At 43.2% G+C, this 11,658-nt stretch overlaps 1 protein-coding gene across 7 annotated transcripts in view; it reads left to right on the forward strand.

Moving 5' to 3' along the window:
* The first annotated feature begins 10,265 nt into the window (after nt 1-10,265).
* L3MBTL3 (L3MBTL histone methyl-lysine binding protein 3) overlaps nt 10,266-11,658 on the forward strand; it is a 128,711-nt gene continuing 127,318 nt past the window's right edge. For all 7 annotated transcript variants that reach the window (XM_049654334.1, XM_049654336.1, XM_049654338.1 and 4 more), the window contains exon 1: nt 10,266-10,380. The gene's annotated coding sequence lies outside the window, so the exon portion shown is untranslated. The remainder of the gene's footprint in view (nt 10,381-11,658) is intronic.

An 11,658-nucleotide genomic window follows, 5' to 3' on the forward strand; every position in this document is an offset into this window, starting at 1 on the left:
ACCAAACCAGCTATGAGACAGAATGCTTCAGACTCTGTGGGTCAGGGAGGGAAGCCAACCGATGGTGGCTATATGTCTTCTCACAAAACTCTTAATGGTTGGCTCACAGCTCCGCTTGTAAATATGCTGGGCAGTGTCTAAGCCCAACCATCCGTATTTAAATTACGGCTTTCAATTTGAAATTTTAGAAAATTAATTCCAATATGAGATGATAGCCATGTTTACTAAGGACCATGAATAAAATCTGTATCAGCTGTGAGTACCTGGTATTGAGGGATGTGGTGGTGTTTTTAAGGTGGGCTTTCCTTTGACCTTTCAGTTGGTGAGTGCCATTGGTCAGTAAACCCCTTCTGAGGGAGGCCCATCTAATCGGGTGGTGTCATTTCCAGCGTGGAACAGCACTGATGGCTGAATTTAACTTCCGTTCCATTCTGTTCTCCTCTGTAAGTATTTATTGAGCCCCCGTTATGCACAATGAACTGCATTAAGGGCTATGCTAGATTAAAAAAATGAATAGATGAGACAGAGCTCCTGCCCTTAGGGTATTTTATTATCTCAAAAGAGAGACAAAAGTTTACAAGGACCAGACACAATATAGAGCAGAATGTGGCAAGTGCTAAAATAGATACAGAGACAGAGGAAACCTTTAAATTTCCAGTGTAATTACCTGGACTTTTTCATTGTAGAGGTAGAATTTGAGCCTTTTTCAGTTTATATGTCCCTCTGGGACAGTTAGCACTTTATTTATTTATTTATTTATTTACTTACTTACTTTTTGAATTCCCAGTACCCAGAATAGTCCTTGGCATTTAATATATGTGACTAAAAATATGAATTAGAAAAAAATTTAAATTGTAAAATACACATAACATAAAATTGACCATTTCATTTTATTTTTAATGTTAATTTATTTTTGAAAGAGAGAGAGAGAGACACAGAGCACGAGTGGGGAAGGGACAGAGAGAGAGGGAGACACAGAATCAGAAGCAGGCTCCAGGCTCTGAGCTGTCAGCACAGAGCCCGACGCGGGGCTTGAACTCATGAACCACGAGATCATGACCTGAGCTGAAGTTGGACGCTTAACCAACTAAGCCACCCAGGTGCCCCCAAATTGACCGTTTTAACCATCTTTATTTGTACAGTACAGTGGTATTAAGTAAATTTGTACTGTTGCAAAACCATCACCACCATCCATCTTCAGAGTTTTTTTCATCTTGTAAAACTGAAACTCTGTACCCATTGAACAATAACTCCCCGTTTCCCCTCCTCCCTGCCCCTGGCAATCACCGTTCTACTCTCTGTCTCTGTGAATTTGACTACTCTGGGTATCTCATAGAATTGGAATCCTACAGTACTTGTCCTTTTGTGCCTGGCTTATGTCACGGAACCTGTCTTCAAGGTTCATCCACGTTACAGCATGTGTCAGAATCTCCATCCTGTTATAAGGCTTACTAATATTCCATTGTATGTATATATCACATTTCATGTATCCGTTCTGTTGATGGCCATTTGTGCTGTTCCCACCTTTTGCTATTGTGAATATGCAATATGAAATATCTGTTCAAGTGAGTTAGAAATTTTGATAGGTCATGGGGGGGCAGAGACAGGGCATTTTAAGCTTGGGAAATAGCATGGGCCAAAGTAAAGACAAGTAACAAGGCATTGGGCTTGCTTTGCATGGCTTCCTCGTGGTTTTGTGGGGTGTAGTACCTGAAGATGGAAAGATCCATCTATTCCAGTGCTTGAAGGGCACTAAGATGAACATTTTCTAAAGTTATGAGGAGCCATTTAGGGATTCGGAGCAGGGGAGTAACATTACCTACTTTATACCTGAGGAAAGCAATTGTAGTGGAAAGGATATGGGTAGAGATACAGGGTAATAATCCTGGCAGGAGACAAAGTAGTAAAAGGCGGAAGAGGGTGTAGAGGAGAGATTATTACACAGGAACAATCAGTAGGATCTGTCGACAACTGGACATGGGTGGTAGGAAGAGGAAGTTGCACTTCAATCAGTGACTGAGAGAACAGTGACATTATAAACTGGGATGAAGAATGTGGAAGGAAGAAGCAGGCGAAAACAATAGTTACCCTTTATTAAGCTCTTCTGAGTTAGGTGCCTTCCATGCATTATGTCATTTAATCTTGATAATGGTCCCTGAAGTAGGGGTTATTATACTTGGGGGGAAACTCAGTTTGGGTAGATTAAGTTATGAAGATCTGGTTAAGTGATAGAATTGGGACCCTCACTCAGTTGGAATTCCAAAGTTGAAGGCTTTGTTCTTATAACCCCCACACCATTCCATTGTCTTCAAACACACAGAATATACGTGTGGATTCATCTCTCAAGAAATCATAAATGTAGCTCAGTAGAATGATCTCATACAAAAATATGGTCCAGGAGTTCTTTACACAGTGGTGAGTTCTTCAAATGATGCTGGGTGGGTACATGAGTTCACTCAAGAGAGAATGTAGAGACAGAAGGGAAGACCAGAAGCTAATTCCAGAAGCACTCATTTATCAAGCGGGAGGGGGAGAAAGGACGAAGCCTGAGGGACAAGAGAACATTGAGAACAGTGAACTGGCAACGAGTTCGAACGAAAAGACAGTTTCAGAGAAGGGATTAGTCAACACTGTCAAATCTAGAATCTTAAATAGAAAGTGGACTGTGGTCAGTAGATTTGACATTTAGGAAGTCATTGGAGACTCTACAGAGAAGAGGGAATATATAGCAATGCCCATGGATTGAAGAATGAATGAGAGGTGAAGAAATGAAGAAAGTGAATGTAAACTACTTGTTTAAGAAGTTTGGCAGCAAAGCAAAGGAGAAATTATGGCACAGTATTTGAAAGGGCATAGAGTTGACAGAAGGTTTTCTTTTTCTGGATTGGGAAGATAAGCATGAGTATGTTTTTTGGCTGTGAAAAAGCCAGGGCAGAATAACGGACTGTAAATGTTGGGAGACTCATGAAAATTCGTGAGGTACTAGAGACAGTGTGACCAAGAGCGCAGTTAGAGGCACAGCCTGGGGAAGGAGTAAGGAAGTTTTCCCCTGGAGATGGGAGAGGAAAGGAGAGAGATTTGGAAGTCGAAGGAAAGAGTTGCAGGAGCTTGTGTTGGGAGAGAACGCTGGAGCGGAGTCTGACCTCGAGATGAGTAAACAGCTGATTTGGCCATGAAAGACGGAGTCAACTAGAGACAGATGAATAAATTATCCAGCTTAGCTGGGGACCCCTCTGAGTTAGGATTTTTTGTTTTGTTTTGTTTTATTATTGAAGTTTAGTTGATATACAATGTTATGTTAGTTTCAGATGTGTAACATACTGAGTTAGCAATTATATACACGCTGTGAAATGTTCACCATGATAAGTATAGTTACCATCAGTTGCCATACAAAGTTATCACAATACGAAATATTTCAGTAAGATCATACAATGTATTACAAAGTTAATACAACGTTTGACTGTAATTCTGTAGTCAGTCAACTGAAATAGAGACCAAAGCCCAGGATCTATTTTTGGTCCAATACATTTCAGACTTTCTTGAAACTCCACAGGGACACCTGATTGGATTTTGGTGTTTTCCAAATCTCCTTAGCCTTCTTGTAGACGCTTAACTTAGATTACTCTTGACTGATTTCATCAATGGCATACTGATTTTTATCCATTTCTGTCCTCACTTTCTACAAATTCTAAGGGCATACACACAGAAACCCTCAACACATTGACACTAGGAAAGAACCGCTTTCTTGCAGAGATTTTCACAGAAAAATAGAAAAAGATTGTGTAACTACTCAGATATTGTAAAATACTTCAATACTGAATTTCAAAATTTTGTTCTTTAAAGACTTCAAACCCATTGAGAAACCTCAGTTTAAAAACCTTCCTATTGATTGTAGTTTCTGAAAGAGAACCAGGGCAAAGGCATAGCTAGTGTAATTTAAGATTGTCTTCTCAAACACTGCCATTCCGTTCGACATTCTCCATGAACCAAGTCATGTTCCAGCTTTTTTTTTTTTTATATACAGTTACACTTATTGTATTTATGTGATGAATTCAATTCCAGATAGAGGTATTAACGATGGGAACTGTGCCTCAGTTACCTCCCTTATGAAAGATAATGTAGGGATGTTATAACAAATATTTAGTTAAAAAACTGAGAAGGGCTTTGAAAATGTAAAAGTGTAATATAAATGCTAAATAAAGATAATATATTCTGAGCAGCAGGCTCCTTTGAAATAGGGCCTATGAATTCCATTAGCACTCTCTGTTTACATGCTTTTAGGAACTTTTAGGAGGATGTTACCCATGAGCATGTCTGCGACATGACACCCATGGCCCAGTTACCAGCTGGGGAAGAGGCCAGTAAAAGAGCAGGTGTACTAATTTGTGTATTAGTATTTCCTTAAGTCATTCAATACGTATTTTTCTCATAGTTAATGGTGTGTCGGCACAATTCTGGATGCTAGCGATACTGCAGGAAACAAAAACAGGGTAAAATCCCAACTCTCAAGCTCACATTTCTGATTACCAAACCATGTGCCAAGGATTAGTCTTACGTAAGTCCATGAAATCATTATAACAGCTCTATTAGCTAGGTGCCATTCATATCCCCATTTTATAGATCTAGAAAGTGAGGTAAAATTCGCCTCTAATTTTGCAAGTCGAAAGGGAACAAGTCAAAAAAAAAAAAAAAAAAAAGAAAGGGAACAAGTCATACATCTTGCTGTTGCTTGGGTTCCTCTGTTTATCTATGTAATTCAAAAAATGACTCAATTTTCCATAAGGGATGGGGAATTACTATTGTTTTTAATTTTTAATGTTTATTTAGTTTTGAGAGAGAGAAAGACACAGCATGAGCAGGGGAGGGGCAGAGAAAGACGGAGACACAGAATTTGAAGCAGGCTCCAGGCTCTGAGCTGTCAGCACAGAGCCCCATGAGGGGCTTGAACTCACGAGCCCGTGAGATCATGACCTGAGCCAAAACCAAGGGTCAGACACTTAAGCGACTGAGCCACTCCAGGGATGGGGAGTTATTATGACAGTAGTAGTGAAGACAGAAATTATAGCCATGCAGGTAGGTCTTCATGGTCACCACAGAGCAGCCTGGCCTCTCCAAGACTAGAATGACCTTTGGAAATACGAGGTCATTCAGAGCCCACTAAAGCTCTGGGAACTTTATCTTTATCTGGCTGGCTAACTTCTGCTCTGCTCTACCTTATGATTTCTATTTATGCATAGTTTCTAATGCCTAATAGCTAATGAGCCTGCACTCTACCTGGTTCCCTTTGTGAATCGTTTAGTTTTTATAATACCTATCAACTAACTTTATCTTCAGTATTCCCAGCTCATATGGCCAAGTTTAAGAACATGACTGGTCCATTTCATCACTTTTATTCATATGGGAAAGCACTCCCTGCTGACTCATAGGCCACCGCTTGCTACTCAATTCAGTCCTTGGATTAAATGCCCTTTCCTAGACCAATCAACTGTGGCCAGAAGGCCAGGTCAAATGGAAAGAACATTCTAGAACCAGGCGCTAAGGGTATCAGGAGCTATCATCACAGACATGTTCTGAAGTCTGGCAGGTGCCTTCTAATATGATTAGTTATAAGGCTTCTGGATTTAGGCTTTAAATGAGTTAGTGTATTATGAAAAATCATAAATTATCTTTTTCCTTTGAATTTACAAGGCAGTCTACCATTCCATATTATTCTGCTTTTTAAGATATGTCTGTCATATTTCTATCTTTACTTTTGTATCTAAACAAAATGATAATAAATATTCACATCTATCCAGAAGCTCTTTCTATATTAATTTCCTTAGGATATTGAGAATGTGATACACATTATAATCCCTTCCTTACCTGATGAGTAATATACCCTTTTGCTTTCACCCTCAGCATTTCAATTACACTTTATCATCACAAGCCCCGTGTTAAGGATGTATGCAGATGTATCACAGTAAAGATAACCAGGATTCAAATGAGAGCCCCTAATAAACATTTCAGTGTTATCTAGAACGCTAACAAGAACATCAAACTCAGCTCTTACAAATATCAGTCATAAGAATCTTGGCGAAATCAATGTTAACATCATTTTTATACTTGGGAAAACATGGAGCACACAGTTATGTAGGCTAAAAAAAATCAATAACTTGACTCATACTTAAAATTAAGATAATACATTAAAAAGATGATTTCAAGTATTATTCATTTAGAACATTTCTATGGAAAGATTCAATTTTACCTCAAGACTTGTGACCAATGGCACATGTTACAACACGGGGGGCTGGTGTCAGAAAAGCAGTTTGTGGCCATGAAGCAGATCAAAACTAGCCATTAGGGAATGGAACTCATGACCTTCGTCTCATTAGTACCAGGCTTAAACCAATGGAATGAGCTATAAACTGATAACATTCTGATACCTAGAGGATGGATGGGATTTTCACTCCTTAAAATTCCTTTTTTGGTTCCATATTATTTGTGCCAAAATACGACAATGTTCCTGTTCTGCGGGAACGATGGGGAAAGGACATGGCTTTCAAACCATGGCTTTCAAAGAGGCCTCAGAATTCAATTACTCTGTTTTCTTTTTCTAACTAGTGACAGAATTGAAGCCCTGATTCGTGAGGTGACCTGCCTAATGGTTCCCAGTAGGCGGTGGTAGAACTGGATTAGAACACAAATCTCTTGGACTTGACTCCAATTTCAATTTGTGAGGGATTGGCCCATGGAGGAGGTGATCCTTGACCTGTTCCAGGGCAGGAAGAGTGAGTCCTATCAATGCAGACAAGCTTAGTGTTAGGAAAAGGGAGTTTAGGTTTTTAAATAAAAGTTTACACAGAGTAGAGGTAACAGAATAGAGTACAGTGAGAGAGGTGTTAAATGACCTCACTGGGCGGTAGTGAGAAGCTTCAAAAACTCTCTGGAGAACGAATGCAGTGATTTATTTAAAATATTTTCTATGTTGGGGCGCCTGGGTGGCTCATTCGGTTAAGCAGCCGATTTCGGCTCAGGTCATGATCTCGCGGTCCGTGAGTTCGAGCCCCGCGTCGGGCTCTGTGCTGACGGCTCAGAGCCTGGAGCCTGTTTCAGATTCTGTGTCTCCCTCTCTCTGACCCTCCCCTGTTCATGCTCTGTCTCTCCCTGTCTCAAAAATAAATTAAAAATAATAATAATAATAAAATTTTAAATATTTTCTATGTCAAATAACTTTAGCTTCAGAATATTTAGGAATGGAGCACCCTGAAGTCATTTTGGGGGAATAAGCCTGTGTTTAGATAAATCAATACAAAGAATACTAAAGGAATGAGCTAATACTTTAGTTTGAGGTGTGAAGGAAATTGAAATCTCATCGGAAGGATGGATTTGGTTTGTAGATGTGAGGGAATAGAGCAGGGTGGTATGGGAAGAGGGGAATGGTGGAGGATGATGACATTAAGTGAAACTGGAAAGAAGGGATTCATCATGAATTATTTGCCAGTAGCTGAATGGTGGAACGGTGAAGGAACAGCAAAGAAGCTTCTACTAGTGTATTACCATTTAGGGAGCAGATGGAGAGAGGTCCTTTAAATAGTACCAGTGTATACGAAGAATACCACAGTTATCTAGATTCTAATACTGCATTCTGCCTCTATCTCAGGTGGTGGCACTAAAGGATTCTTTGTAGAAAAATGTGGTAGCAGTCTTATTTTTACATGTGAGTACCTTCAAAATATCTCCTACCCTTCACTACATCTTGGGAACAACTGAGATAAAATCTTTGAGGTTTTACTGATGATCTCTGGCAGAGAGAGGCAATATATTGCAGAAAGCCTCAACTCATCTTTATTTTTGTTAGTGAACCTCAGTAAGTGCACAGGTCCCAGGCAAGCCTTGCTCTCTATGTTTATTATTATTATTATTATTGTTATTATTATTATTTTTGAGGGGGGTGGCACACAGAGGGAGACAGAGGCTCTCCTAAGCAGGCTTTGTGCTGACAGCAGACAACCTGATGCGGGGCTCGAACTCACGAGCCCCGAGACCATGACCTGAGCTGAAGTCAGAGGCTTCACCACCTGAGCCATGTAGGCACTCCCAAGCCTAGCTCTCTAAACCTTCAGACTCCTCTTCTTGGATGATTTTCTCAGAGGAAAAGTGGAACCACACAGCAAGGATGATTGTCCTTCAAGCATCAGCTTAGCTATGACTTTTCCTGGAAAGCCTGTCCTTATTGCCACAGGTGCTCCTCAAATGTACTTGCTCTGCATACCTTACTACAACACACCGTACTAGAATGCAATGCCCAGCTTGCTAGACATCTCTCTTGCCAGACTGAATTCCTTGTGGCCTAGTTTTTGTCTGCTGTTATTCCCTAGCACCTTGCAGAGTGCTTAGCACAGGTAGGCCATTAAGATAAATTTACACACTGATGAACCATCATCTCTGAAAATATATGTGAAACAGAAATATCCAAAATTTATCCAGAGAAAATAAATTGAAAATGGGTTTTTTACAAAGAAAAATCTCAAATTTAAGATTTCTATTTATTTTATTATTATTATTATTATTATTATTATTTATGGTTTTTTTTTTTTTTTTTTTATTTTTTTTTTTTTTATTATTTATGGTTTTTTTTTTTTTTTGTGGTCTTAGTTTTGCACATAGTTCATGGCCTTTTTTTCCCTGCTCCTCCTATAGTCTGCCTTTGGCCATTTCACTGTTTATTATTCAAGGGCTAGGGAGAAACGGAGAGAAGCTGAAATTCAGATCAGTTAATTAGGCTGTTTGGGAGCAGCCCTGAAAAGGGTTGGATGTGGTGGGTGAAATCAATAGTTAACTGGCAGTCTGAGATTATCTATAGCTCTCACTAACCCAGCCGGCTGCACTTCACACCCCTAAACCAAGGACTGCCCAACGTATGAAGCATATTTTATAAGCTCATTTTCACTTCCTGGGTTTGTTCCTTTGTTCTTGAGTACATGGCAAGCCACATGTCCTGATTTTTAGTTTGGAGAATTTAGTCACTATACCAACGGAAGAATCTGTGGGGTGGTCAGTTTCTCTAGGGTAATTTCATGGTCCTAAAGAAAGAAATTAACAGTTTATTTTCTGAAACTGGTTCAAGGAACATTCCTGAAGTAAGAAAATTCAATCAAGAAATAATATTACTTACATTTTGAGGAAGGATTTTTAATACAGCATTTCCATCTGTGATATATTTAAATTCTAGGCCTCAGGCAGCAATTTTGGGGAAAGGCCTCCTTTACCTTTTACGAGATGCAAAATAAATAGTCCACTCTGAGGGGTGGAGCCTTTCCCTCACTTTCCCACCCGTGCAAAATGTAAGACTTGCCTCTGCCATTCTTGAAATCACACGTGCTACTCTTTCCCCCCCTCAAACCGCAAACTGTTATTGACATGAAAATGGCTATCACAACTTCAATTACTCAAATTGTTTTGCAATACTTGTGTCTGGTAGAAGAGGGGCATGGTGAGCTGGCCGAAAGGAGGCCTGCAGTCAATAAGTGGAAGGCCGTCAATACTGAAAAACAATACTCTCTCTTGATCTAGTTTTGACGCCTTAACAAAGGCAGGTTTTGCTATTTAGGACGACTCAGCCATCTTGACGAAGGGGTACGCGAAGAGGGTAAGTCCTCCATGGGTTTATTGCCAGGGTACGGTAACACTGCCTTCTAAGTTGATGAACCAATTCCAAGATATTTCACAACAGAGGCCTAACATGTTGAAGCTATCAATAAAGACCAGCACTTCAGGAACCGAAAGATCAAGCAAGTTTTGCACACACACACTTTCCTATGCATGCTTCCAGTCCCCAAATAGGGGGAGGTTCCACCGCATAAAAGCTTCAAACTTTATTTCTTATTTTTCATGACCTGTAGCATGCATGTAAGCCTTTGGGTAGTGTTTGTATAAGACTAAGGCCCACTCTTTAATGGCCGAATGAATACATGTACAGTGCGTGCTGGATTAGCTGCTCTGAGAATTGCCTTAAAAAAAAAAAAAAAGTAAAGTGAAAAATAGACAAAGAAATCTATAACCTGAGCAGTCTTTCATATTTGCTTTGACTGCTCCTGAACCAGCTCTGAGCCGGGGACAAGGATATTGAAAAGATGCACCTGAAACAGTATCTGCGGGCAGCTGCATTTGCCAACCGGCTTTATTGCTGCTTTCCAGCGGCGAAGGCGCAGCAGCAGTAACAGGGAAGCCAGAGCGAGCCTCCCCGGCAGCGGCGGCGGCGGCGGCGGCGGCGGCACCAGCGCAGTTTCCCCTCTCCCCAGCCCTGACTCTACGCGCACATGCGCACTGCGCCCGCAGCCCTGGACCATTTGTCAGGACTACTCGTGAGACGGAGAAAAAAAAAAAAGAGAAAATTTGGGGGTAAGAAGCGGTTGATCGGATCTAATCTCTAATTAATCAGAAGATTTGTCCGTGCCAAAGCCATTCATTTATTTTTCTGGGTGCGGATGAAAGTTAAGAGACCTATAGAGAGAAGGAAGCGCACCCTCGTCTTGTGAAACAGATCAGGGGAGGGGAAAGGACAGAAGGGGTTTCTCCCCCACTTCTCTGCGCCTCTGGGAAAGAGGAGAAAACTTAATCCCGGGGAAAAAAGTGGGCAAGTGACTCGGAAACGGCTGGAGGGGGAGTCTCTGGGCATCTCACTCTCAAGTAGTGAGTGCGAGTGTGAAAGAGGAACAAAAGAGAGAGAAAAGAGAAAGGAAAAAATGGGGGGAGGAGAGACTTGTATTTTTTTCTTTGCGCGCACACGGGGAAGGGTGTGGGGGGCCGTGCGGAAGGGAGCCGGGGCGAGGCGGCCGCGTCGGGCTCTCGCCGGCGCGCAGGCGGTGGGATGCGTGTGGGCCCCCTCCCCCGCGCCCCCCGAGCTTGTCACTTTGGTCGCTTTCATGACACCGGGCGCGGGGTGGGGGAGCGCGGCGGCGCCGGGCTCCGCCGGGGTGCGTGCCCGAGTGGGCGCCGCGGAGCTGCAGCCCCGGGCGGCGAGCGCGGCCGCCGAGGCTGGGGCGGGAGAAGGGGGGGGAGGTTGCCGGCCGGGGGGGGGGGCGCGGGGGCGGCCGGGGCGGCGGATCGGTGCGGCGGGAGGCGCGAGCCCCGCGCGCCGCCCCTGCGGCCCCCTCCGCCCGTGTGGCCTTTGTGCCGGGCGCGCACCGGAGAGCGAGCGAGTGAGCGAGCGAGCGCGAGAAGTACAAGTACGGGAGACCGAGGCAGTGGGAAAAGAGGCCGGGCCACTTTCTCCCCGCTCGGGCTGCGGAGAATGGACTGGTTGAATGTGCAGGCGCGTCTCCCCGGCGTGTGCAGTGTGTGTGCGCGGCGGAAAGGCCTCCCCGACTCCCACCGCGCACACGCACACTCACACGCACGCACACACTCGCGGACCCGCGGCGGGGCTCGGCGGCCGAGAGTTTGCGTTTTCTTCCTCGCCGCCTCCCCCTTCCCGACCGACTGTGTGAGAATTTCATATAGATCAGCTCCAATTTCCGCCATTTTGGGAAAGTTGCACAAAAATAAACCCTCCGGTTTATTTCTGCCCGAGGCAGGAAAGTGCTTCGGGAAGCAAGGCGGCACGGGCCCGCCGCGGCCGTCCGCGCGGGGGAGGGCGCGGGCCGCGGGCCGGGCCGGGAGCCCGCGCCGTCGCGGCGT

Source organism: Panthera uncia (assembly GCF_023721935.1).
Source record: "Panthera uncia isolate 11264 chromosome B2 unlocalized genomic scaffold, Puncia_PCG_1.0 HiC_scaffold_24, whole genome shotgun sequence".
NCBI lineage: Eukaryota > Metazoa > Chordata > Mammalia > Carnivora > Felidae > Panthera > Panthera uncia.